Source organism: Theropithecus gelada, chromosome 9 (genome assembly GCF_003255815.1).
Source record: "Theropithecus gelada isolate Dixy chromosome 9, Tgel_1.0, whole genome shotgun sequence".
NCBI lineage: Eukaryota > Metazoa > Chordata > Mammalia > Primates > Cercopithecidae > Theropithecus > Theropithecus gelada.
The window spans coordinates 42,300,482-42,326,614 of record NC_037677.1 but is presented as its reverse complement, the minus strand read 5'-3'; the positions used below and the strand labels follow the sequence as shown (position 1 = coordinate 42,326,614).

Here is a 26,133-nt window from a genome sequence, read left to right as displayed (position 1 = left end):
TCCATCTTGATGTTATAATAAAATTTAAGGAATTTTGCTACAAATGAATTATGGGCCAGATACTGTAATAAGCACCAGGAACGTAGAGACTTACAAAGACAAGAATAAAGACGAAACCGGAGCAGGTCCCAGACCTCTAGGAACTCCATCTACTGCAGAAGTCAGGGAGGAAAGTGGGGCAATAGATAGATAGATAGATAGATAGATAGATAGATAGATAGATAGATAGATAGATAGATAGATAGATAGATAGATAGATAGATAGATAGATAGATAGATAGCTAGCTAGCTAGCTAGCTAAAACACAGGGCTCTGCAAAACCACCCACCAGGGAGAGACTGGGGAAGAAGAAGAGAAAGGATTCCTGCATCAAAGGGTATCTACTAACATACAAGGTATTGTACTGACAGAATTTGAGAAGATAACAGGGATGTAGGTGAGGAAGCATTCCCATGAGAGAAGCACCTCTTGCAAAACTACAGGGAGTTTACAGGAGGCCATTGTTGGGAACTGAGCTCCTGCACTTGGCCTCAGCAGTCCTGAGCAAGCCAGAATAAAGTCACTCATGCTGAGAGATGCATTGTCAAAACAAACTTTGAAACAGGACCATTTTTTCTTTAATAGGAGATTCACAGCAGTCAGTTTACTTGGGCCCCAGAAGGGACTGAATTTACCTGAGCTAGGATGATAAGGGGGTCCCCTGTGCTTTACCTCTTTAAGAAAAGTCACCTTGAAACCACCAATCGCTTTTTGTTCTGTTTCTGTTTTCTTTAACCCTTTTCTACCAACAAATCTAAACCCCTCTGCTCAGCTCTTTGAAGAGCACTCATTCTATTTCATAGAATGAGATGTTAACCAATTCCAGAATGGCTAATAACAGCCAATTAGATTTTTAGTTGTTGTAATTTTGTCTTTTGACAGAGGAATGCTGTAGGAACTCCTGGCCTCAAGTGATCCACCCACGTCGGCCTCCCAAAGAGCTAAAATCACAGGTGTGAGCTACTGTGTCTGGCCTCTGGGGACATTTATTAACTTAAGCAATGTCTGGAGACATTTTTTAATATCACTGAGGGAAGAGGACTATGATGATGAGGTGCTATCAGCCTCTAGTGGGGAGGATCTGGTAAGCATCCTACAATGTACAAGGGAACACCATTTACAAAGAATCATCCCATCCAACATGTTGACAATTCTAAGATAGGAAAATCCTTGTCTAGAACCATCCCTAATGCTTCTATATCTTCCACTCATTTCTGAAAAGAGCCTGGTAAACAGATCTACCACAGGCACTAAAGCTAGCTCTTAGAAACAATAAGCCTGTGACTACATAGCCTGACCAAAGTGGGAGAATTGCTTGAACATTGACAGTCTCACGCATAAGCTATGAAAATGCCTAGTGTTTTTAAGAATTAAAAGAAAATTAAAATATGAAGAAACAGTTTGCTAAGGATAATGGCAGGGTGTACATGGAATTAAAGCATTGAAAATTCTCTTTATTATCATCGTATTATAAAAGAGATTTAAAAAGAGTCCTAAGCAAAATATTAACATACCAAAAGTAGCAATGAATTAAAAGAAATATTATCACAATCAAGTTCAGTTTAGCTGACAAATGCAAGGTTAGATTAACAAGAGTAAGTAATGTAATGCAATTTAATACAAGTAACAAATGGCTTTTTAAGTGATCATCTCAACAGATGCAAAATAAGTAGTACTTCGTAAGATTGAACTTTGATTCACAATGAAACTTTGAAAACTAGTATTAGAAGATAATTTTGTTACTACAATTATAATGGGAGCTCCAATGATTTTTGCCCCTTGGTGTTCTCACTTTGTACACTTCTCTTTCCTTGAGTACGACTTGCCTCTGGTGAACAGAATTTTGCAGATGTTATTAAGCTCTAAAATCAGTTACTTTTTGGTTCATCAATAGGGACATTATCCTGAGTGAGCCTGATATACAACCTGAGATGACAGGCTATTCTTGCTGACTTGATGAAGCAAGCAGCCATGTTGAGGAAATTCACATGGCTAAGAACTGTGCCCAGCCTCTAGGAACTGTAGGCAACATTTAGGACCTGAGATTACCTAGCCAAAAGTCAGGAGATAGCTTGGGATCTCAGTCACAGAAGCACACATTTTGCCAGCAAACTTAATTACCTTGTAAGCAAACTCTTTTCCAGCCAAGATTCCAAATGAAAATTCAGCCCAGCTGACACCTTGATTACAGCCAGGTAAGACTGAGCAGAGGAGTTAAGACATGAGCATACTTCTAACCCACAGAAGCCATGATATCATAAATGATTGTGGTCCTAAGATGTTATGTTTGTGGTGATCTGTTATGCAGTCCTGCAAAACTAATATAGTAAACTAAAAGATATCTATTATGAAAACAAAAACCCACTATCTACATAGAGATTGAAATGTATTGTTTTCTCATTACAATTTCAACAAGACATAGATACCAACTATACCCACATTTATTCAACATTATTCTTGCAGTAGAAAAAGAAATAAAAACTCTTGAATTGGAAAGAAGACTGTTACTATTTACAGATGATATGTGTATATAGAAAATCCTAAATACTGTGCAGATCAATATGCAGATAATAAAATAACAAGGAGTTTAGCAAGACAGCTTAACTAATCAAGTTCAATACACAAAATATTAATTTTGTTGCTATAAGCAAGTAACAAAAAGAAAAATATATATAAAAATAAAATATGTGATAGGATCAACTATACCAAATACTCGAGAATAGATATTAAAATAGGCAAGGCCTCTATGTGAAATTTTTTAAATTAATAAGTTAATAAGGCAATTAAAATATTATCTCTTTTCTTCCCAAATTATTAACTCAATGCAATTCCAATCAAAATCCTTGTTCTGCAGAGCTTTGTGTGCTGATTATAAAATGTATATGGCATTTTTCCTCTCTTCTTTTTCTGAGCATTTTAATTCATGAGCATGGAGATAAAACAGAAAGTTGTGGTTGTCCAGAGTAAGGAGTTGGGGCCTGGAGACAATGAGAAAGACCTAAGTGTGGGAGCACCACCCTGCACATTGTTAAGAATCAAGTGAGAGCACCCCTGAATGGAGGGTGAAATAGAATAAAATATCAAAAACTGAATAGTCAGGAGGCATCCACACAGGGATGGAGAAGGACAGTCTAGCATGGGTTTTCAGCGCCTGAGCAGGAAAAATTTTCTGCCTAAAAGGGCAGCTTGGCACAAAATGTCTGAGAAAGAATGGAGTGAAGACAGAGGGAAAGCAGCAGAGGCAACCTGATGAAGGATGCTGGAGTCCCAGAGGCAGTGAGAAGTGTACTCGCCTAAGGGCAGGGACACAAGAGACTGGTCACACAGAAGGGTATTGAACAAATAAGTGAGTACAGCAGGTCCTTGAATAATGTCATTTCATTATAACATTGATGAAAAACAAATCTCATCTGAGGCCCCTTTCCGTTTGGAGTTTAAATGTTCTCGTTATGTCTGTATGGGGTTTCTTCAGGGACTCTGTTTTTGTCCTACATCCCAAAGCTCTGTACATGAGATTAACAGATGTATCTGCATGGTGCCAGTCTGACTAACTGGTTGTGTGTGTTAGTGGCCCTGCAATGTCATGATGTACATAACATTGCTTACAAGTTTAATGTAGGACAATTAATCCTTTTCAAATACTTATAATTTAGGTTAGATCATTGACCAGCATTGACAAAGAAGCTCTATAGTAATAGGTTTCTGTCCTGGCACCCAAAACTGCCAGGAGAGGCTCTTGCCATCTGCAAACCTGAACTGGAATAAGCAAGTTGGAAAAGGATCAAGTGAACGAATGCATATTACCATAAAATAAAGGTCTGTGAGAACTATGATACTCACATAGAAAAATTTTTGTGTGTTTTATATTAAATAGAAAATCATTAAATTTTCCAGTAAGCATTCCAGTAATAAAATATTATAATTTTTTGTATTATATAATTTTAAAATAAAAGTTAGTACCTTTTTTTCTGATGCTTTACTAACTTCATCTTTTAGATGTAAATCATTAGTAGATCCTAGAGGAGCCAGTTGCAGAAAATACAAATTCTAGTTCAGCAGCACCTGGAAAGAAAAATATTTATGCTCTTTACCTAAAAGATTTTATGGTAAACTAAGTGGAATTCAGGAAAAAGGAGTTGAGAACCTGCTCTGTGTTAGCGAAAACTTAAAAAAAAATGTATATATGACTATGACCCTGAGAAGTTAATGATGCCTTTATTTTCTGAAAACAACTGCAGTGTGTAGGCTAAAAGTTCCATAGGGATGGCAGAAGAGACTTAGAGCCAAAAACAGATATGCAGACTACTTGAGATTTTTCTAAAGATATGGAACATGTCAAATTAATGAGGCATAAATATACTCTTCATTATGAGTATGTGTTTATATCTTTCATTAAATGTGTGTACAAAAATAATTGACATATTATCTATTAAACAAACAATAGCCAACTGATGTACTTATCAATTAACCGAACTCTAGTCATTTCCTATTTACAGTTTATTTTAGAAACCAATTAATAAATCTGAATTGAATTCATAAATTTTGCAATGTACCTTCTTGTGCTCTAGTGGTATTTTCTACCACTCCTGTTGCATTTAAAATAAGTCAAATATTATTTATAATGTTTAATTTTAAGAAGAGAAATCATCCTGAAAATGATGTATCACTCACAGAATTGTGCCCTTTAATACTTTCAGAGACTATACCTAACATGAGAATTGCTTAAATAGAAAAACACAATCACTAAATAACATAAAATACTGAGTTATTTTAGGTTTAGATAATACAGACTATATATGTGTAGTGCCATTCAGTTAATCTTAGAAAAAATTACAAATAACTTTGGTCTATGATTTTGTGTCTTAGTGCTACAAAGGTTAGAGAATTTAAGTCATATTTTGCAATGAATGCATTTATTTCTAATTCTTAAACTCTGTCCTTTATGAAAGTTCAATCAGTTTTTTCACTTCAATGGATTTTTCCTTAAAGTAACTTTCCATTCTCACCCTTCAGAATATTTACATTTTAATGTATGTTCTATGTTATCAACTTTTCAGCACAGAACCTTAAATACACACACAAAGAAAGTGGTACTCACATTATGCCATGAGAAAATTGGACTGGCAAGAGAATAAGGAAAAATATCATGTGATCTACATTATGATTGATATTTCTTTATGTGAACACAAAGATTTCAGAAAATTTGTTTGAAAAAAGAATACATATAGGTTAGAACTAGGTTTCAAAGTTAGATTCGTAACTTTCTAGAATTAGAAAGAAGGAAAGTATTACATAGCTGCACAGTTGTAATTTTGATGTCTTTTCAGAAATTAGTATCAGTTTTAAGAATCACTTAATTATAGCTTTCTACTTAATTATGAAATGTGTGGGAGTATTTCAAGATCCATTGCAAGTGTTTCCACTTGGAGTGTTCTTCTTTACATCTTTTGTATAAGAGGTATTCTCTCGCCAAATGCCAACAAGGTCTGAAACTGTGTACTGCACATACTGGACATTTTATTACCAATGATAATATGATACTTAATGCCTTCACCATTTTTAGAATAACATGTTTTCCCATATTTTGAGAGGCTGTACTTCATAACATATGTGTGACTATAATGTTACAGATATGCCTGGTAAATTTAATGATGTGACAATATCCATACTAGAGAGGTCTTGTAAAGGAAATAACTCAACACCAGATAAATGAAGGAGGCTTTACTGGAAGAATATTATGTTACCATTAATAAACACTATGAAAATGTACATTTTCACGTGACTTCAACTAAAAAACTACTAAGGTAACGCTATTATCTTTTTTTCCCCTTTTTTAAATTATTATACTTTAAGTTGTAGGGTATATGTGCATAACATGCAGGTTTGTTACATATGTATACTTGTGCCATGTTGGTGTGCTGCACCCATCAACTCGTCAGCACCCATCAACTCGTCATCTACATCAGGTATAACTCCCAATGCAATCCCTCCTGCCTCCCCACTCTCCATAATAGGCCCCAGTGTGTGATGTTCCCCTTCCTGAGTCCAAGTGATCTCATTGTTCAGTTCCCACCTATGAGTGAGAACATGCGGTATTTCTCACTCATAGGTGGGATAGTTTTTTTCTTGCGTTAGTTTGCTGAGAATGATGGTTTCCAGCTGCATCTATGTCCCTGCAAAGGACCCAAACTCATCCTTTTTTATGGCTGCATAGTATTCCATGGTGTATATGTGCCACATTTTCTTAATCCAGTCTGTCACTGATGGACATTTGGGTTGATTCCAAGTCTTTGCTATTGTGAATAGTGCCACAATGAACATACATGTGCATGTGTCTTTATAGTAGCCTGATTTATAATCCTTTGGGTATATACCCAGCAATGGGATGGTTGGGTCATATGGTACATCTAGTTCTAGATCCTTGAGGAATCGCCATACTGTTTTCCATAATGGTTGAACTAGTTTACAATTCCACCAACAGTGTAAAAGTGTTCCTATTTCTCCACATCCTCTCCAGAACCTGTTGTTTCCTGATTTTTTAATGATTGCCATTCTGACTGGTGTGAGATGGTATCTCATTGTGGTTTTGATTTGCATTTCTCTGATGGCCAGTGATGATGAGCGTTTTTTCATGAGTCTGTTGGTTGTATGCATGTCTTCTTTTGAGAAGTGTCTGTTCATATCCTTTGCCCACTTTTTGATGGGGTTGTTTGATTTTTCTTGTAAATTTGTTTGAGTTCTTTGTAGGTTCTGGATATTAGCCCTTTGTCAGATGAGTAGATTGCAAAAATTTTCTCGCATTCTGTAGGTTGCCTGTTCACTCTGATGGTAGTTTCTTTTGCTGTGCAGAAGCTCTTTAGTTTAATTAGAGACCATTTGTCAATTTTGGCTTTTGTTGCCATTGCTTTTGGTGTTTTAGACATGAAGTCCTTGCCCATGCCTATGTCCAAAATGGTATTACCTAGGTTTTCTTCTAGGGTTTTTATGGTATTAGGTCTAACATTTAAGTCTCTAATCCATCTTGAATTAATTTTTGTATAAGGAGTAAGGAAAGGATCCAGTTTCAGCTTTCTACTTATGGCTAGCCAATTTTCCCAGCACCATTTATTAAATAGGGAATCCTTTCCCCATTTCTTGTTTTTGTCAGGTTTGTCAAAGATCAGATGGCTGTAGATGTGTGGTATAATTTCTGAGGACTCTGTGCTGTTCCATTGGTCTATACCTCTGTTTTGGTACCAGTACTATGCTGTTTTGGTTACTGTAGCCTTGTAGTATAGTTTGAAGTCAGGTAGCGTGATGCCTCCAGCCTTTGTTCTTTTGACTTAGGATTGTCTTGGCAATGCGGGGTCTATTTTGGTTTCATATGAACTTTAAAGCAGTTTTTTCCAATTCTGTGAAGAAACTCATCGGTAGTTTGATGGGGATGGCATTGAATCTTTAAATTACCTTGGGCAGTATGGCCATTTTCACGATATTGATTCTTCCTATCCATGAGCATGATATGTTCTTCCATTTGTTTGTGTCCTCTTTTATTTGACTGAGCAGTGGTTTGTAGTTCTCCTTGGAGAAGTCCTTTACGTCCCTTGTAAGTTGAATTCCTAGGTATTTTACTCTCTTTGAAGCAATTGTAAATGGAAGTTCATTCATGATTTGGCTCTCTGTTTGTCTGTTACTGGTGTATAAGAATGCTTGTGATCTTTGCACATTAATTTTGCATCATGAGACTTTGCTGAAGTTGCTTGTCAGCTTAAGGGGATTTTGGGCTGAGATGATGGGGTTTTCTAAATACACAATGATGTCATCTGCAAACAGGGACAATTTAACTTCTTCTTTTCCTAACTGAATACCCTTGATTTCTTTTTCTTGCCTGATTGCCCTAGCCAGAACTTCCAGCACTATGTTGAATAGGAGTGGTGAGAGAGGGCATCCCTGCCTTGTGACAGTTTTCAAAGGGAATGCTTCCAGTTTTTACCCATTCAGTATGATATTGGCTGTGGGTTGGTCATAAACAACTCTTATTATTTTGAGATACGTTCCATCAATACCGAATTTATTGAGAGTTTTTAGCATGAAGGGCTGTTGAATTTTATCAAAGGCCTTTTCTGCATCTATTGAGATAATCATGTGGTTTTTGTCTTTGGTTCTGTTTATATGCTGGATTACGTTTATTGATTTGCGTATGTTGAACCAGCCTTGCATTGCAGGGATGAAGCCCACTTGATCATGGTGGATAAGCTTTTTGATGTGCTGCTGGATCCGGTTTGCCAGTATTTTATTGAGGATTTTTGCATTGATGTTAATCAGGGATATTGGTCTAAAATTCTCTTTTTTCGTTGTGTCTCTGCCAGGCTTTGGTATCAGGATGATGTTGATCTCATAAAATGAGTTAGGGAGAATTCCCTCTTTTTCTATTGAGTGGAATAGTTTCAGAAGGAATGGTACCAGCTCCTCTTTGTACCTCTGGTAGAATTCAGCTGTGAATCCATCTGGTCCTGGACTGTTTTTGGTTGGTAGGCTATCAACTATTGCCTCAATTTCAGAGCCTGCTATTGGACTATTCAGGGATTCAACTTCTTCCAGGTTTAGTCTTGGGAGAGTGTAAGTGTCCAGGAAATTATCCATTTCTTCTAGATTTTCTAGTTTATTTGCGTAGAGGTGTTTATAGTGTTCTCTGATGGTAGTTTGTATTTCTGTGGGGTCAGTGGTGATATCCCCTTTATCATTTTTTATTGCATCTATTTGATTCTTCTCTCTTTTCTTCTTTATTAGTCTTGCTAGCGGTCTATCAATTTTGTTGATCTTTTCAAAAAACCAACTCCTGGATTCATTGATTTTTTGCAGGGTTTTTTGTGTCTCTATCTCCTTCAGTTCTGCTCCGATCTTAGTTATTTCTTGCCTTCTGCTAGCTTTTGAATGTGTTTGCTCTTGCTTCTCTAGTTCTTTTAATTGTGATGTTAGAGTGTCAATTTTAGATCTTTCCAGCTTTCTCTTGTGAGCATTTAGTGCTATAAATTTCCCTCTACACACTGCTTTAAATGTGTCCCAGAGATTCTGGTATGTTGTATCTTTGTTCTCATTGGGTTCAAAGAACATCTTTATTTCTGCCTTCATTTTGTTATGTACCCAGTAGTCATTCAGGAGCAGGTTGTTCAGTTTCCATGTAGTTGAAAGGTTTTGATTGAGTTTCTTAGTACTGAGTTCTAGTTTGATTGCCCTGTGGTCTGAGAGACAGTTTGTTATAATTTCTGTTCTTGTACATTTGCTGAGGAGTGCTTTACTTCCAATTATGTGGTCAATTTTAGAATAAGTGCGATGTGGTGCTGAGAAGAATGTATATTCTGTTGATTTGGGGTGGAGAGCTCTGTAGACGTCTATTAGGTTTGTTTGGTGCAAAGATGAGTTCAATTCCTGGATATCCTTGTTAACTTTCTGTCTCGTTGATCTGTCTAATGTTGACAGTGGGGTGTTGAAGTCTCCCATTATTATTGTATGGGAGTCTAAATCTCTGTCTCTAAGGACTTACTTTATGAATCTGGGTGCTCCTGTATTGGGCGCATATATATTTAGGATAGTTAGCTCTTTCTGTTGAACTGATCCCTTTACCATTATGTAATGGCCTTCTTTGTCTTTTTTGATCTTTGATGGTTTAAAGTCTGTTTTATCAGAGACTAGGATTGCAACCCCTGCTTTTTTTTGTTCTCCATTTGCTTGGTAGATCTTCTTCCATCCCTTTATTTTGAGCCTATGTGTGTCTGTGCATGTGAGATGGGTCTCCTGAACACAGTGCACTGATGGGTCTTGACTCTTTATCCAGTTTGTCAGTCTGTGTCTTTTAATTGGACCATTTAGTCCATTTCCATTAAAGTTAATATTGTTATGTATGAACTTGTTCCTGTCATTATGATATTAACTGGTTATTTTGCTTGCTAGTTGATGCAGTACCTTCCTAGCATCAATGGTCTTTACATTTTGGTATGTTTTTGCAATGGCTGGTACCAGTTGTTCCTTTCCATGTTGAGTGCTTCCTTCAGGGTCTCTTGTAAGGCAGGCCTGGTGGTGACAAAATCTCTAAGCATCTGCTGATCTGTAAAGGATTTTATTTCTCCTTCACTTATGAAACTTAGTTTGGCTGGATATGAAACTCTGGGTTGAAAATTCTTTTCTTTAAGAATGTTAAATATTGGCCCCCACTCTCTTCTGGCTTGGAGAGTTTCTGCCAAGAGATCTGCTGTTAGTCTGATGGGCTTCCATTTGTGGGTAACCCGACCTTTCTCTCTGGCTGCCCTTAACATTTTTTCCTTCATTTCAACTTTGGTGAATCTGACAATTATGTGTCTTGGAGTTGCTCTTCTCAAGGAATATCTTTGTGGCGTTCTCTGTATTTCCTGGATTTGAATGTTGGCCTGCCTTAGTAGGTTGGGGAAGTTCTCCTGGATGATATCCTGAAGAGTGTTTTCCAACTGGTTCCATTTTCCCTGTCACTTTCAGGCACACCAATCAGACGTAGAGTTGGTCTTTTCACATAATCTCGTATTACTTGTAGGCTTTGTTCATTTCTTTTTACTCCTTTTTTCTCTACACATCTCTTCTCACTTCATTTCATTCATTTGATCTTCAATCGCTGATACCTTTCTTCCAGTTGATGGAGTCAGTTACTGAAGCCTGTGCATTTGTAATGTAGTTCTTGTGTTATGGTTTTCATCTCTATCAGTTCTTTTAAGGGCTTCCCTGCCTTGATTATTCTAGTTATCCATTCATCCATTCTTTTTTCAAGGTTTTTAGTTTCTTTGCGCTGGTTATGTAGTTCCTCCTTTAGCTCTGAGAAGTTTGATAGACTGAAGCCTTCTTCTCTCAACTCGTCAAAGTCATTCTCCATCCAGCTTTGTTCCATTGCTGGTGATGAGCTGTGTTCCTTTGGTGGGGGAGATGCGCTCTGATTTTTTGAATTTCCAGCTTTTCTGCACTGCTTTTTCCCCATCTTTGTGGTTTTATCGGCCTTTGGTCTTTGATGTTGGTGATGTACTGATGGGGTTTTGGTGTGGGTGTCCTTTCTGTTTGTTAGTTTTCCTTCTAACAGTCAGGACCCTCAGCTGTAGGTCTGTTGGAGTTTGCTTGAGGTGCACTCCAGACCCTGTTTGCCTGGGTATCAACAGCGGAGGCTACAGAAGATAGAATATTGCTGAATGGCGAGTGTTGCTGTGTGAGTTGCTCTGGAAACTTTGTCTCAGGGGCATACCCAAGATGGCCAAATAAGAACAGCTCCATCCTCCAGCTCCCAGCGTGGGCGACACAGAAGACAGGTGATTTCTGCATTTTCAACTGAGGTACTGGGTTCATCTCACTGGGCCGTGTCAGAGAGTTGACGCTGGTCCATGGGTGCAGCCCGACCACTGAGAGCTGAAGCAAGGCGAGGCATTGCCTCACCTGGGAAATGCAAGTGGAAAGGGAATTTCTTTTCCTAGCCAAACGAAATTGAGACACACAAAACTTGGAAAATCGGGTAACTCCCACCCCAATACTGCCCTTTACCAAGGGTCTTAGCAAACGGCACAACAGGAGATTATATCCCACACCTGGCCTAGAGGTTCCCACTGCCATGGAGCCTCCCTCATTGCTAGCACAGCAGTCTGGGTTCTAACTGCAAGCTGGCAGGGAGGCTGCGGGAGGGGCGCCTGCCATTGCTGAGGCTTAAGTAGGTAAACAAGGCTGCTGGGAAGCTGGAATTGGGTGGAGCCCACCACAGCTCAAGGAGGCCGGCCTGCCTCTGTAGAGTCCTCCTCCGGGGAAAGGGTATAGCTAAACAAAAAGCAGCAGAAACCTTGGCACAGGTAAATGCCCCTGTCTGACAGCTTTGAAGAGAGCAGTGGATCTCCCAGCATGGAGGTTGAGATCTGAGAATGGGCAGACTGCCTGCTCAAGTGGGTCCCTGACCCTTGAGTAATCTAACTGGGAGACATTCTCTACTAGGTGCAGACTGACACAACACTTTTTTTCTTTTCAAATAGAAGGTGAGAAAATTATACATGGGAGAAAAATGTATCCACAATTTTTAGGGTATTAGCAAGGCTCACTCATAAACAATAGTTTTCTAACTTTGTCCCATAGAAATCTGAGGTACTACAGAGGACATAGCAGTATTAAGGGATAAGGAAGTCCCAACTTCAGAGACTCCTTCCTTTCTTTAGCAAATTAGCTCTACTTGTATCTGTTCTGTTTTATATAATAGTGTTGCATCTAACTTTCTTAAAACAAGTTCTGTTCTTCAAAAAAATTTTAAGCTATGAAAGTCACTGATAAGTCAAACTCCCTCATTTTACAAAAGAGGTAGCACAAACTCAGAGCATGTATGGCTCACCGTAGGTCACAAAGCCAATTAGCTCCAGGCCAGAAATGGGCTTTAGTGCTTCTGTCTGAGACTGGCATTTGATGCCAGTGATTTCCTCCATATTTAGGAGAAATGTGTAGATTTTAAAATGTAACTCAGAGAAAATGCATGCATATATGTAAAACTGTCTTGTAGCTCAATCACGTTTAGGTGCAACACATTAAAAAGTAGCTCTCCGCTAAATTGTGAATTCTTAAATCATGAATACAAAGTAAGAAATAGAAATTAATATCATAACATCTGTGAGTGGCAGTCAACATAATCAATTTGTAAAGAATAAGTTTGCTACACTCCGAAAAATAGGAACTCAAAGGAGAAAAACTTTACCAAGCCAGGTGATATTGAGAAAATTCTTTCTTAGAAAAACTATTAATTTTCTCCAAATAGGACTTGGCTTTCAAAAATCAATTAATAAATGAATTATCCATGTTCTGTGTTGTTTATAGCAAAATTGGAAACACAAAACAGATTTCTCTTTGCCATCTAGCATACTTCTATCTAACTTCTTGTCATTAATTCGTACATACAAAGACAGATCTAAACTTAATTTCAAGGATAACTTAAACCTATGCACACATAATTGGTGAGCCTTCATTTCCCTTGCTTCAAGTTTCCATGTGAGGACTCATGCTTTCTCTACTTTTCTCTGGGGAGGAGGGAAGATTTGCCTAATGGGTAAATTTGGGCAAAGCGCATTGAGTGCGCCTGTTTGGCTTTGAGTCTCTCTGCAAACGTGTGTCTGCCCACAGTGAAGTGAGTGTGGGTTGGCTGTCATCTCTACAGGAAGCTGCCTGCTCCTGTGGTGGTGTCAAGCATCTCTTTCTTCCACTTGCAACTCTGTATTAGAGCCTAATCTGAGAAGACATGTTCAGAAGCTCGCTGTGGCTGCACATCTGCGTCATGTCTTCCCATTAGTTGTCATGAGTCAGCAATAAAGCTGGTATGTTGATGTCTATCCACCTGATTCCTATATTCTGAACTGAGAGAAAAAATAGGAGCATCATTTGCAGCCAACCCCACCACAGCCCCACGAAGACGGCTACATAATACTTGTAAAAATATTTTCTACTTCCTTGACTTTGTAACTTTATATTCTTCAACACAACTCCCATGTTAACAAGAGGAAGTGCTGGAAAAAAGATTGTAAATAAAAAAACATAGTGAAATCAATCACAATAGTAAAGCCCAACAAATATAATGTTCACTATTTCAAAAATAACTTAGTGACAGGCTACTGTTACATTATACTTGATATTATAAGTTAAAAAAATATTGCTGTACTGTCTCTTTGAGACCAATTTGATAAATACATACACATCACATATATACTTTTCCATAATTAATATATTTTCAAGTAACCACATTATTAAATTAAAATGTAAAATTAAATTAAAATGTAATATCATTCTCTATTTTGAGGAGCACTCAAATTTTATAGCAGTAATTATGCACTCCCATGTAGCACAATCAAATAAGTTTGCACATTTAAACCACTGCAATTCAAGATCAAAATATCAATATTTTAACATCTGAAGGCAATTACACTTGCGAGTTTGTGAGTATTAAATATGTGCACTGTGTCACAGAGAAAGGAAATAGCGAACTCTTCATAGACCAAAGCGCGGATGGATTAAGCATAGAGCCACACATATATTTAAAGACCTTGTGGGGGAAAAATTAATAAAAGAAGAATTAGAAGAATTTGAGAAATTATCTGAAACAACTCTTAAGGATAAAATGAGAAATTTGCATTTGGCTAAGTAGATAAAAAATTGGAGACAGGAGAAATTATATGGAGCCTAAAACTATCGTAATAAAGAAGTTTATCAAATTCTACTTGCCTTACAAGTGATTACCATAACCATTATTATAGTGTGATTAGAGTTAAAATTCAGAGTAGACAGGCACTACCTTGGTGATATGCAAACAGGACTATTTGTTTGGGAAAAAGTGCAACTCAACATTCTGTAGAAGGTGCAACTCGACATTCTGATATGACACAATGTTCTACCATGTGACACAAGTTCCAACGTGTGACACAATGTTCTACCATGTAAAAAGTTACAGTCTTAGGAATATGGTTTTAGCTTGGGCATACCTATATAGCTACATTTAGAAAAGAAGTTGCTAAACTGAATGAACGTTTGAGAAATTGAAAAGTTACTTAAATTATTAGAAACTTTTTGAGTCACTAATGCACCTGAAGTCCAAAACCAATCAATGTAGAAATGAGTCTTCCTATCTCAAATAATTAAAAAACATGTACCAAGTGACTACTGGGTGCCATGCATTATTTTAGGCACACAAGTACTATACAACTTTCAAACCAAAAAATAAATAAATAAATAACTTTAAACCAGCTAAGTCTTATCTTTCATTAATGTGGAATAAATCTTTAAGATTACAATTATTAGACAAACATTGTATGTGCAAAAGGATCCAATGACTGATGTATTTTTGAAGCTAATTTTGATTTTTGAATTTTATAATATAATTTTTAAAGAACTAATAAAATTATAAAATTCCTTCTCATATATAGAACAAAGTATCTCAGAATTTAAAAAACAAAGTAAAAGTTTGGAAAAAGTACACATAGTTACTATGATAGCTATAATAGTGTTAAGGCTAAACTTCATGTGTTGGTAACAGGTGCAAGAAAAGGCAAATGACATCAACATAGAGAACACTGGGTTTGACATCCAGCACAACTTCAATCACATGCAACAAAAATGATATATTATAATTGGTTTCTTTATAGTTTAAAAAAAAAGCTGCATAAGATAGAAATTCAAATTAACAATATTCCAAAATGTTACAACATTGCAAATAAAAAAGATAAATTCAGTATCAATTTAAATGCTATTTTAACATATTTTATGTTAGATTTAGATCTAACACTTAACTTTCTAGAATTACAGCCAAAAATATCTAAATGTCTTCCTGTTTGCAATGCTCCCTCCAAAAACCCACCTTTTGTGTTATTTTAGATAATCTGTACCACCTCCTCTCATAGTATTATTAGATGTTCTCCTAGTAGAAATAATCAAATTTTAGCAACTCTAGTAGGCACCTTCTTTCTGTGTCTCTAATAATTTTGCAAACAACAATTACTTAAGAACTTTTTCAGGTCATTCTGCAGAAGTTACGAAAACATGTCACTGAATCTTCACAGAATTATTAAGTCTAACATAATTTGGCAAATCACTTGCCCACAAAGAAACCCTGTACTCCTTGGAACTACTAATGAAGTTTAAAACGAACTGTCTTTCAACATATCTGGAAATACTAAAAATAAATAGCACTTTGCCCCTTAAAACTAAGAAAAAATATTTTCTCAAAAATCTTTGCTCGCACTGCATCTGTATTTATACATGTTTTCATTATCTTGTAAAATAATACAGGAGCTGATTATTCTGGAAAAAAAATAGATAAGAAAATTTCATATGTGCATCATCTTAACACTTCACAGTAGTATTTAACATTCTTCCTCTTTTTTTACCCAGAAGTGCAGTATCATGACCCTGAAGACCTTAGACCCTGATCATATCACTCTTTTTAGAAAAATAAAACTAAGCTATCAAAATAATTAAAAACTCAGCTAGCTAGGATCATCTAATTTATGTATTAAAACAGTCATTTAATTGTTCCCCTTTATTTGGCAGCAATGCTGTCTGAAAAAGCTTAGATTTGCTCCTCTACAATTTTTAAGAATATGAAGCCAGGTAAAGAAAAAACATTTCACTTAACATAAGCATACACTACTTTTCAATGCATTAAGGAGATTATGAAATCACCATCAAAACTATACGCCAATGTGCAGTGATTGAAATGGATATTGTAGTGACAGTGATAAACAATGAAAACTAGTTGCTACTACTTATTGTAGTTCAAAAAAGTGTGTGTGTGTGTTTTTTTTTTTTTGGTTATTTATTTATTTATTTATTTATTTAACAGGGGCTATGTTGCCCAGGCTGGAGAGCATTGGCTATTCATAGTTTTGATTATGATACACTACAGCCTTGAAAGCTTGGGCTCAAGTGATTCTTTTGCCTACTCAGCCTCCTAAGTAGCTAGGATGACTGCACACAGTTTTAAAATTTTCCCCCAAGTCAAAAGATGGATTAGATAGATAGATAGATAGATAGATAACAATGCTTCAATTTATACATCTTGTCATTGCTGGCATCATTTTGGGATCTCCAGAAATGGATTCTTAAGATTAGTATAATCACCTGGTTGGATTGAAAGATGTCTGTTGCATCATCAGGGTAGATGGGAACCCTGTGTAGCTTTACATGGAATGCTGGGTAGAAAGAAGACAATGGTTTATGTGTGGTTGTAGTTGCTATTAAAAGACTCAGTATCATTGCCATATTAGTCATTGCTAATTCAATGATAGACAGACATAAGTGAACATCATTTTAAAAATTCAAAGAGTTGATTGATTTAGCTATTTGTAAGCTATTGTCAAACTGCACAGCAATAGACGCTTTACAAAAACTGAGAGAAGTAGTAATGTAGATATAGCGGCAAATAAAGATCCAGTCTTGTGTAAAAAAAAATGATAAGACTTTTAACTTAAAAACAAAACAAAAATGAATCCTTCAAGTGTTCCATGTTTATTTACTTCATAAATGTATTTATTTTAGATTACTTTAAATAATTAACATGTACATGTGATTAAGTGTTTGGATGTCAAACATTCACCTCTGATTAGGGGTGCACAACTTGAGATGGTACAGGAAAACAATAAAAACGTTATGTTCTGCACAGCAAAAGAAACTACCATCAGAGTGAACAGGCAACCTACAGAATGGGAGAAAATTTTTGCAATCTACTCATCTAATATCCAGAACCTACAAAGAACTCAAACAAATTTACAAGAAAAAAACAAACAACCCCATCAAAAAGTGGGCAAAGGATATGAACAGACATTTCTCAAAAGAAGACATTCATACAGCCAACAGACACATGAAAAAATGCTCATCATCACTGGCCATCAGAGAAATGCAAATCAAAACCACAATCAGATACCATCTCACACCAGTTAGAATGGCAAACATTAAAAAGTCAGGAAACAACAGGTGCTGGAGAAGATGTGGAGAAATAGGAATACTTTTACACTGTTGGTGGGATTGTAAACTAGTTCAACCATTATGGAAAACAGTATGGCGATTCCTCAAGGATCTAGAACTAGATGTACCATATGACCCAGCCATCCCATTACTGGGTATATACACAAAGGATTATAAATCATGCTGCTATAAAAACACATCAACACATACGTTTATTGCGGCACTATTCACAATAGCAAAGACTTGGAATCAACCCAAATGTCCATCAGTGACAGACTGGATTAAGAAAATGTGGCACATATACACCATGGAATACTATGCAGCCATAAAAAAGGATGAGTTTGTGTCCCTTGTAGGGACATGGATGCAGCTGGAAACCATCATTCTCAGCAAACTATCACAAGAACAGAAAACCAAACACCGCATGTTCTCACTCATAGGTGGGAACTGAACAATGAGATCACTTGGACTCGGGAAGGGGAACATCACACACCGGGGCCTATCATGGGGAGGGGGGAGGGGGCAGGAATTGCATTGGGAGTTATACCTGGTGTAAATGACGAGTTGATGGGTGCTGACGAGGTGATGGGTGCAGCACACCAACATGGCACAAGTATGCATATGTAACAAACCTGCACGTTATGCACATGCACTCCAGAACTTAAAGTATAATAATAATAATAATAATAATAATAAAATGTTATGAACCTTAGTCAAACTCAAACCAATCAGAAAATAAGCCAAAACATCTCAAACTATCTATTTAGTTACTAGGAAATAATATTCACTTTCTAAGATATAACTTAAATGAAGTTTTTAAAACAATTCAAAATGTGTTACTTAAGTTTATTGAATGAAGTTAACAAATGGGTATTTCATAAAAATGCGAGCCCCAGGGACTTTTAGGAAACTGTAAAATTTCTGTTTTCTTTCTTTGTTAACACAGGTAATGTTGACCATTATTTAACACACATAAGTCAATTAACTCAGTATTTCACCTACTTAAAAACAAGAATTGCATCAGAAATCTGAAAACCAAAGGAAGAAAGATAATATGACTAACCTTGAACAAGTAGTTTCTCATACTGCTATTTTATGTATAGGCTTCAGGAAGAAATCATAAATTTTTCTTCTAAAGTTTTCTATTGACACAAACTGTTAGGATTTCCAACACAAGGTGACTCTAGGACTGGCCTCGTAGCATGAGTTGTGAATAAAGATGTCATCTGTTGTTTCTCCACAAGTTTCTTACTGGTCTCCACTTATCTCTCATGAGTTCTACGAAGATTGCAAAAGAAAAATGCTTAGTATTCTATTATTTCCTACATAATTAGAAAAGGACTTGCATTTACAAATAAAGCCTCCAAGAAATATGGGACTATGTGAAAAGACACAATCTACATCTGATTGGTGTACCTGAAAGTGACAGGGAGAGTGAAACCAAGTTGTAAAACTGGGATTTTCATCCCTGGGATACAAGGCTGGTTCAACATACACAAATCAATAAATATAATCCAGTATATAAACAGAACCAAAGACAAAAGCCACATGATTATCTCAATAGATGCAGAAAAGGCCTTTGACAAAATTCAGTGGCCCTTCATGCTAAAAACTCTCAAAAAATTTGGTAATGATGGAACAGATCTAAAAATAATAAGAGCTGTTTATGAAAAACCCACAGCCAATATCATACTGAAAGAGCAAAAACTGGAAGCATTCCCCTTGAAAACTGGCAGAAGACAGGGATGCCCTCTCTCACCACTCTTGTTCAACATAGTGTTGGAAGTTCTGGCTAGGGCAATCAGGCAAGAGAAAGAAATAATGGGTATTCAATTAGGAAAAGAGGAAGACAAATTGCCCCCGTTTGCAGATGACATGATAGTATATTTAGAAAATCCCATCCTCTCAGCCCAAAATCTCCTTAAGCTGATAAGCAACGTCAGCAAAGTCTCAGGATACAAAATCAATGTGCAAAAATCACAAGCATTCTTATACACCAATAACAGACAAACAGAGAGTCAAATCATGAGTGAACTCCCATTCACAGTTGCTTCAAAGAGAATAAAACACCTAGGAATCCAACTTACAAGGTATGTGCAAGACCTCTTCAAGGAGAACTACAAACCACTGCTCAATGAAATAAAAGAGGACACAAACAAATGGAAGAACATACCATGCTCATGGATAGGAAGAATCAATATTGTGAAAATGGCCATACTGCCCAAGGTTATTTATAGATTCAATGCCATCCCCATCAAGCTACCAATGAGTTTCTTCACAGAATTGGAAAAAACTACTTTAAAGTTCATATGGAACCAAAAAAGAGCCCACATCGCCAAGACAATCCTAAGTCAAAAGAACAAAGCTGGAGGCATCACGCTACCTGACTTCAAACTATCTACAAGGTTACAGTAACCAAAACAGCATGGTACTGGTACCAAAACAGAGATATAGACCAATGGAACAGAACAGAGTCCTCAGAAATAATACCACACATCTACAGCCATCTGATCTTTGACAAACCTGACAAAAACAAGAAATGGGGAAAGGATTCCCTATTTAATAAATGGTGCTGGGAAAATTGGTTAGCCATAAGTAGAAAGCTGAAACTGGATCCTTTCCTTACTCCTTATACGAAAATTAATTCAAGATGGATTAGAGACTTAAATGTTAGACCTAATACCATAAAAACCCTAGAGGAAAACCTAGGTAGTACCATTCAGGACATAGGCATGGGCAAGGACTTCATGTCTAAAACACCAAAAGCAACGGCAACAAAAGCCAAAATTGGCAAATGGGATCTCATTAAACTAAAGAGCTTCTGCACAGCAAAAGAAACTACCATCAGAGTGAACAGGCAACCTACAGAATGGGAGAAAATTTTTGCAATCTACTCATCTGACAAAGGGCTAATATTCAGAACCTACAAAGAACTTAAACAAGTTTACAAGAAAATAATTGAACAACCCCATCAAAAAGTGGGCAAAGGATATGAACAGACACTTCTCAAAAGAAGACATTTATGCAGCCAACAGTCACATGAAAAAATGCCCATCATCACTGGCCATCAGAGAAATGCAAGTCAAAACCACAATGAGACACCATCTCACACCAGTTACAATGGCGATCATTAAAAAGTCAAGAAACAACAGGCGCTGAAGAGGATGTGGAGAAATAGGAACACTTTTACACGGTTGGAGGGAGTGTAAACTAGTTCAACCATTGTGGAAGACAGTGTGGCGATTTTTCAAGGATCTAGAACTAGAAATACCATTTGACCCAACCATCCCATTACTGGGCATATACCCAAAGGATTATAAATCATGCTGCTGTAAAGCCACATGCACATGTATGTTTATTGCGGACTATTCACAATAGCAAAGACTTGGAACCAACCCAAATGTCCATCAATGATAGACTGGATTAATAAAATGTGGCACATATTGCCCATGGAATACTATGCAGCCATGAAAAAGGATGAGTTCGTGTCCTTTGTAGGCACATGGATGCAGCTGGAAACCATTATTCTGAGAAAACTGTCACAAGGACAGAAAACCAAACACCACATGTTTTCGCTCATAGGTGGGAATTGAACAATGAGAACACTTGGACACAGGAAGGGGAACATCACACACGGGGGCCTGTTGGGGGTTCGGGGGAAGGGGGGAGGGATAGCATTAGGAGATATACCTAATGTAAATGACGAGTTAACAGGTGCAGCACAGCAATATGGCACATGTACACATATGTAACAAACCTGCACGTTGTGCATATGTACCCTAGAGCTTATGTAAAATACAAAAAAGGACTTGCGTTTAAAAAGAAAACACTTCTATAAGAATAAATAACATTTCCCACTAAACCATGTTTTAGCAATAAAAAGTACATATATTTTTAGGAGGATTTCTAACAAGAAGTTTTTTTTTTGCCTCCCTTGACTATTTCACTGTGTAGAAATATATCGAAACATCATGTTGTATGTCTTAAATATGTACAATTAAAAAGCTAAAACTAAAAAAGCTATAAATATGTGTGTTTATGAAACTACTTTAAAGATTTTTAAAAATTATCCCTCAAAGATATTTTTAAGCATTTGCTTTCACCTTTCTTGTACATTTTCACTCATTATTTGGGATCAATTAAGCATTTGGCACTGAGAAATTCCAACAACTCCTAGGGGAGACAAAGATAGCTGAGTGGGAGATCAAAAAACTAAAACAGGTTCAAAGACAATTAGCTACTAACATTGTGACCAAGGCATCGGAGGTGGGGCCTGTGCCTTCTGTCTTCCACACACACCCTCAGGCCAACCAAGGTGCTATTTTTAACCATTTTGTGAATTATACATCCCTTAATCTCGGTATTATTAATTCTCCATTTTACAGGGATGTTTTTATAAAGAATGAAAAGATGATACAGGGTAGTTTTTCTCAGGGTGCTGTCTAATGATAATACCAAAGATCACTATCAAAGAAAGTCATTTTACCAAGTGCCAGAAAGTGAAACGTAGTATTAATTGTACTTGACCATTTTGATCTCAATTTTAATCTTCCAAACAATTGTTAAACGTATTAGTACTTCTATTTGGGGACATGCTGAAAAACCATTTAACAACAATACTACTGTCTGAATTAAATGCTTCAAAAATACTTAGTTGACAGGCTAGTAGATCAGGTTGACTAGATGTGAATCTGAAGGGCATAAAAAAGCCATATAAAACCAACAAATGAGGAAGAGACATAAACTCTCTTGGACAAACATTTTAAAGGTCAGTTCATTTACTAACATCATGTTTCCATAATTATATTATCTAGTGAACTTTCACTTCCCACTGATGTCGTGAACCTGTCTCACTAAAAATTAAACTTCTGAGCCAAATTAATGAGCTTAATTTATTTTCTGTAATTATATTTTGACTGACTTGTTTAGTTATTTGACAACAAATCTCTAAATTTTAATTCTTCTAAATAGAAGTGATTATATTTTTTGAATTCTGTTTTATTAAAGTCTTCTACAAGTTTTCATTTTGGAGAGTTCAGATTACAGATCTCTAACTATCAGCTCCATCTTATTTATTGAAACAATATCATGTTCTCTTAAGTGCTATAAATTTTCTTGAGTTTCTGCTTGTGTCTAAACAAACTAAAAGTATAGTAACAATTTAATTGTACATTAAAAATAACTAAGAGTATAATTAATTTTTTATAATACATAGAAGAAAAGCTTGAGGTGATGAATACCCCATTTACCCTAATGTGATTATTATGCATCTCATGCCTGTATTAAAATATTTCATGTAACCCATATGTGTGTATACACACACACACACACACACACACACACAACCCTACTGTGTACCCACAAAAATTAAAAAGAAAAAGAAAACAAATTAAAAGCATACATTTTAAAGTAACTATAAGCTGGATTATTATTGTATATTTGTTTCCTTTTAAGTCAGTAATTCAGAAAGCAATTTTAAATATGTGAAAAAGAAGCTGAAGCTTGAAATACTTACCAGCAATATTTACTAAATTGATACTGGTTAATATCTTGATGGGAGGATGAGTTCTGGTGTTCTCTGGCACTGTAGGATGAATACAGTTAACTGCAATTTATAGTACGCTTCCAAAAAGCTAGAAGAGAGGATTGGAAATGTTCCCAACAGAAATAAATAATAAATGTTTGAGGTGTTGAATATACTAGTTAGCCTGACTTGAGCATTACACATTGTATACATATATAGAGGAGATATCATTGTTACTCTATAACCCATAAACATGTATGTACATGTCAACTAAAAATATTTTTAAAAATCATCTCATTAAAAAAAAAATATGGGCCAAACTTAGTGACTTACTGTTAATGAATAGAATCTAGCCTGACCATCCTCTCTCAAAACAGGGGAAGGAGGTACCAAGGGCAAGCAGTTTGAGATAGAGAGCCTTTTCTAAGCTAATGTTGCAAATTTCATGATGTAACTTTTACCACATTCCATTTACTCAAAGCAAGTTCCATTTATGAATGTCCAGAAACGCCAATGTAGGTGATCTGGCTGCCTGCCACAGCCAACATTCCAGGCAATGGCCAGCATTAACAACAAGACAGATAGCTGAGCAAATCTTCAGATGACTGTAGTTTCCCAGTCTTTGAGCTGTCCCCAGAGAAGTTAAGAGGAACAGTGACAAGCTGTCCTGGCCAAGCTTTTCCCAAATGGCAGATTAATAAAACAAACACTGTTGTTTTAACCCATTAAATTGTGGGAGATTTTTAGCAAATGATAAAACGAAAATTTGATTTAAAAAATGACAATAGCAAATGTAACTCACACAGTAGAAATTAGTCACCTTTAAAGTATGATATAATAAAGGTTGATATTAATTTATTCATGATAAAGAACGCTAATGAGAAGCAGTAGAAAATTAGAAGAGAGACAGACGTAAGAGCTACTGAGGAGAAAGATTCCCTAAAATTCCCTTTAATTAAAAATTCTTATTACTAGGCAAGTGTGCTTCTATAGAATTTCCCCTCAAGTTAGGAGATCAGTAAAACTGGGAAGCAAAGAGGCAAGTTTTGAAGTGCAAAAGCTGGAGAATTAACAATATTTGTTTTAACAATCAAAATCAGACATTATCTGATTTCATGGAAGTAAAATCTTAAAAAAGCTAAGCAGCATTGAGTATTTATTAATCAATCTGGCATTCAATATTCATTCTCCTTTCCTCAATGAGAAAATAAAGAGAACATTACAGAATTGTTTTTAATCATCTCAAAATTAAAATAAATATAGTGGGTTTTGAATGTTAATAAATTAAACACAATTTCTCCTTCACTATACTTCAGGTTTGTCTATGTGAAGAAGTTAAGACCATTTTTATCTTTATGTTGTACCAAAATGCTTCTTCATATCATACAAAAATTTAGCTCTGACATTTTGAAATTCAGACAACTAATTTCACTATTATTTGTCTCTAACAAATTGCCTGAACATAAACTGACATTTTAGTGCTACACTTCTGAAACTTTTTCTTTGAATAGGATAAAGTATTTATTCTAAAAAATATGTATGAAGCTATAAAATATAGCTGTGCATTTTGATCTGTTTAAGCAGAGAGAGGTAATTGCAGAGAATTGTGATTTCTGAGAATGTTGGAACTGTATCAAGAAAAGATCATCCCAGGTGTTACACATAAGAATCAGGTGCCAGGTCAAGAGGATCTTCCTGTGAGCTGCAAGATGATGAATTAGCTCAATTTCCAATGAGAAAAGCTTACAGCCTGGACTGACTCTTCTCCTCCCAGGATGGATAACATCTACAGATGATTGTAAAATTACAATGAGTTAATGAGTTAATAAAACATAATGTATGAAATAGTAGGCTGTCAGAAGATGATGTGACCAAGATTTGATGGAAATAGGACTCAAGAGAGAGGCATTCAATGACAGTCTAAAGGCTTGAATACAGAAAAAAGGAATGGACTCTTGTCTTTGTAAGCTTGACTTGCCATCATGTCATGGAGTCAGCAATGCATAAGCTGGCCATGGGCTCTTTCAAGAAACAAAAAGTAAAGATGTTTCTCTATACTGAACTTTTATTATATATGATAGTATAAAACTGGTAATATGCAACATGATTGAAAAAGAGTTCTCATATAAGTTGATTTGGTACTGGCATAAGAATAGAGAGATCAATATTTTCGAATTTAGAATCCAAAAATAGACCTGTGCATGTATGGTCAATTGATTTTTAACAAGGATAACAAAATACATGGGAAAAGAATAGTATTTTCAAAAAGTGGTTCTGGGACAAGTGAATCTCCATATGCAAAAGAATAAAGTTGGAGTCCCACCAAATGCTGTATTTAAAAATTATCTCAAAATAAAAAAGCTAAATTTAAGAGCTAAAACTATAAGTTTCTTTAAAGAAGAGACAGGAATAAATCTTTGTGACTACATTTGGCAGCGGCTTCTTAGATATAACAACTCAAAATGTGGATTAACATTAGAATTTAAAACTGCTGTGCTTGAAAATATACTATCAATAAAGTAAAAAGACAAGTCACTGAGTAGGAGAAAATATTTGAAAACTGTATTTCTGATAGAAAATTTGTATCTAGGATATATAAAGAACACTTACCATTCAGAAAGAAAAAGATGACCCAATTAGAAAATGGGGAAAGGATGGAAATAGACATGTCTTCAAAGCAGATATACACATGGCTAAGATGCACATTAAAACATGCTTAAGGGGGGGCGGAGCAAGATGGCCGAATAGGAACAGCTTCAGTCTCCAACTCCCAGCGCCAGCGACACAGAGGACCCGTGATTTCTGCATTTTCAACTGAGGTACTGGGTTCATCTCACTGGGGAGTGCCGGACGATTGGTGCTGGTCAGCTGCTGCAGCCCGACCAGCGAGAGCTGAAGCAGGGCGAGGCATCGCCTCACCTGGGAAGCCAAGGAGGAAGGGAATCCCTTTTCCTAGCCAGGGGAACTGAGACACACAACACCTGGAAAATCGGGTAACTCCCACCCCAATATTGCGCTTTAAGCAAACAGGCACACCAGGAGATCATATCCCACACCTGGCCGGGAGGGTCCCACGCCCACGGAGCCTCCCTCATTGCTAGCACAGCAGT

General features: G+C 36.3%; 1 protein-coding gene across 1 annotated transcript in view; it reads right to left on the bottom strand.

Moving 5' to 3' along the window:
- Positions 1-26,133, bottom strand: part of LOC112631021 (ankyrin repeat domain-containing protein 30A-like) — a 206,045-nt gene that overhangs the window by 67,993 nt on the left and 111,919 nt on the right. The gene's annotated exons all lie outside the window — the stretch shown is intronic.